Source organism: Vicia villosa, linkage group LG7, assembly GCF_029867415.1.
Source record: "Vicia villosa cultivar HV-30 ecotype Madison, WI linkage group LG7, Vvil1.0, whole genome shotgun sequence".
Taxonomy (NCBI): Eukaryota; Viridiplantae; Streptophyta; class Magnoliopsida; order Fabales; family Fabaceae; genus Vicia; species Vicia villosa.
Window position 1 is genome coordinate 8,991,692 of NC_081186.1, and position 3,408 is coordinate 8,995,099.

The window sequence follows — 3,408 nt, forward strand, 5'->3', positions numbered from 1 at the left end:
TGTCTCAATTCAAGATCAACAATCAACATTTGGTCCTCAAAGATTCACTTCAACAAGCTCAAAAGCTTTGAATCGACCAAATTAGGATTGTTCATTCATTCACTCATTCTTTGCAAGATAATTTCGTGTTCATGGCGGTTTTCCACTTTTTATGCGCCATTGCCATTTGTGTGATTCAAGAGATTTGTTTGGAATTTATTTCGCGACTCTTGGCTTATGGATTCATCATGGTGAAGAATTGATTATTTGAAAGTTGGTACAAGTTTGAAACAATTCATGGAAATTTCACCGAAATTGCAAGAAATATCTTTTAGTCCATTTGTTGAAAGATTATTTCAAGTATGGTTTAAAACCATAAATTCAAGAATTAAAAGTTCATTGGTGCAAGAACATTTTTCACATTACTTCAAGGACTTTTCATTCAAGAATATCCAACATTCATGGTTCATACAGCTTCATTCAAAGATTTTAAAGGAAATTCAAGCATTCAAAATTGAAGTTCATTCTTTACAAAGTTCCAAATTTCAAATGAATTACAATAGAGACTTTGTCCAAAATTCAAGATTGTAACATTTCAAGTCTAATTCAAGGTTCAAAGATATTACAACTTTCAAATTCTATTCACTTTCAAGAATACAAGTTCATACAATTTTTAAGTGGAATAAATTTGGATTACAAAGAATAAAACTTCAAATGCAATTCTTGAATTCTTCAAGTCTTCATTCTTCAAGATCAAATTTCTTCATGCTTTTCTTCAAGGTCCTCATGCAACATGAAAAAAAAGAAACAAAAAGAGGGGTGAAATTAGCAAAAGTCAAAGAAAGCCAAAGAGAGATTTTTATGTCATAAAATTATGCAACTTAGAGATATCATAAAATGACATAAAAATTTACACACATGGCTTATATCATGAAAAATATCTTTGCATAAGAATATTCTTATTCTTGCAATGATGAAGAATATATTCTTTTTCTTATCTTGCAATGATTGAAACTTGCCAATCAAGATTACCAATTGCCAAACACTCCCTTAACTTTGCCTATAAATAGGAAGTTCTCTCATTGAAGAAAATCACACCAAAGCTACTATACTACTAGCTTTCTCATTTCTCCCTCTTCTCTTATAGTTTTCATGTTTCTTGGTAAGAAGGAGAAATTCTTCAAACCAAAGAAAACTACTTGGAAAAATAAGAGTTTCTAGTTACAAAGTTTCTTGAAGGGGAGTGAAGAAGAAATTCTTCATACCTTGGTGGAGAGTTCCAACTTGAAGGCCATCTTCAAGTCTCCCTAATATCCAAAGAGGTGGTGTCATCTTCATCAAAGGATCCTACAACAACAAGCAAGTTGTTAGAGAAATTGTTAGTAACAATTCAAGGTTGTTAGTAACAATAAAGAATTCAAGGCATACCTCAACAATAATCCGGCGAAAACCTCCTCGCCGTAGGTAAGCTAATTTCACTCTTACTCTCAATATTTCCATTAATCAGTGTTATACCTGCAGCAACAATAACAGTAGCAACAGAAACAAGCCACGGTTCATAATCAATCACAGCAACAATTCATGGTGAGTTTGAAGCCGTAACAGCAACGTAGCAGCAGTTCAGATTTGCGACTCAGAATCAACAATCACTTACAACAGAAACGCAACAATCATAGCCAATTTCAGAAGCAGAGCAACCGACACATACCTGCAACACTAATCCGGCTAAAATCTTCTAGCCGCAGGTAAGTTATCTTCATACCTCACGCTCAATATTGCTGTTAATTGTTGAATTGTCTGAAACCGAAAAACAGAGAGCATATGTTATTACTGCTATGTCATAAAAAAAAACTATTGGCACCATGATAAAGAAATTGAAGAACAAACCTTGAGTTTGTCTTCAATCAAAAGAGGCCGGAAGTTCTTGAGCAGAATCGAAACAGGGAGTGAGCTATCAATTGAACCATGATCATAAAATTGAAAAATGAATTGGTTTTAAGAAACTGTAAAAAATGATCTGTGTTACCTTGAACATGAGAGAACCGAAAGCACCCGGAGAAAGGTGTTGTTGTTACTGTTCTTCGCGAGAGAGGTAGCACCGAGAGAGAACATTAGTTTGTCGTTGCTGTTAACCGAGAGAGTAATCGATTGAGAGAGAGCTCGAGAAAGAGCTCGAGAGATGAGTGTGAGGCCGCTGTTGTTGTTGTTGTCTGAGTAAGGAGAGTTTTATGTCTTGTTTTAGCCATGGAAGAGAGAAAGAAATCGAGTGAGAGAGAGAACGAGTTGCTGTTGTAGCTTGTTTTGAGAAGATGAAGTTCTTCTTTCTTAAAGTTTGTTTTCCAGCAAAGAATTTGAGACGTGAGAAAAAAGAGAGGCGCTGCCTCTTGTTTGTTTTCCTTAGGGTTTTCAACCCAATCTTGCTGTAGGAGAGAAGAGGCGGATCCGGGTCATCCTGACCCGACCCGGTCCGGCCCAACCTTTTGTTTTATTATCTTCAGCTTTAAGTCAATTTGGGCTGCACCCTCCAATCTGAATTCACACCCCTGGCCCATTTTCAGTTTTTTTTTAATTATCTCTTTAATTTTCTTTAAAGATTTTTATATAAAAGATAAACTTAGTATTTTAATTTAAATATAGGATTTTAGTTTTTCTTTTCTAATCCTTATTAAAAAAAACTCCAAAAAATATTTTAGATGCATATTTAATTTTATGTTTCCGAATTATTTTCTTTCTTCATGAAAAAACCAAAAAAATATCTTTTCTTTTAGAATTAATATTTTGTGTAATTAATCATTTAAATTTCTAATTGATTACTGTTGCACACATCACTTGAATTTTCTAACTTCATCCAAGACTTCGAGATTATTTCTCTGTTGTCTTTTGGATTTGTCTGTTTTGTTTGGTCTTCCATTTGCTGTAGAAATCCATAAACAATTACTGGATGATCAAAGAATGCTGTAAGCTGTGAACTTATCTGACGTTCTTTTCTGCTGGTGTGGATGCCTAACATCTGAAGATCACGGTAACACCTCAAACTCAGAAATTCAATTTCTCATTCTTCGAGGTAAGCCTAAAACTCCATAACTGTAGAAAATAATTACTTGTCTGTTTTTATCAATTCAACTTCATTTTCAATCAACTGTCTTCACAACAGTAATCAATTCACTTTCAAATCATCCATTGTTTTTCAAAACAGTGGGGCCTCTCGAATATTAGAGAGTATAAGACCCACTCTTTTTTCTTTTATACAGTTTTTCTTTGTACAGAAAACTCTTTCAAAACAAACTTTCAAACGGTTTTTCAAACCTCGCGTCTGTAAATAAACAATCAACCATGTTTTTGTAAATATACCATGGGCCTCCATGTAGGTATAAGCCCCAAGCCCTTTTGTACATACCCACTCCAGTACATGAAATTAGGTATTTCATT

At 34.1% G+C, this 3,408-nt stretch overlaps 1 long non-coding RNA gene across 1 annotated transcript; it reads right to left on the reverse strand.

The window, feature by feature from the left end:
* Positions 1-1,103: 1,103 nt before the first annotated feature.
* Positions 1,104-1,770, reverse strand: LOC131616946 (uncharacterized). The gene is made up of 3 exons (XR_009288352.1): positions 1,688-1,770; positions 1,408-1,494; positions 1,104-1,326 (listed from the first exon to the last, which is right to left on the reverse strand). It is a non-coding gene; the product is annotated as an uncharacterized LOC131616946 (long non-coding RNA).
* Between the last annotated feature and the right edge of the window lie 1,638 nt (positions 1,771-3,408).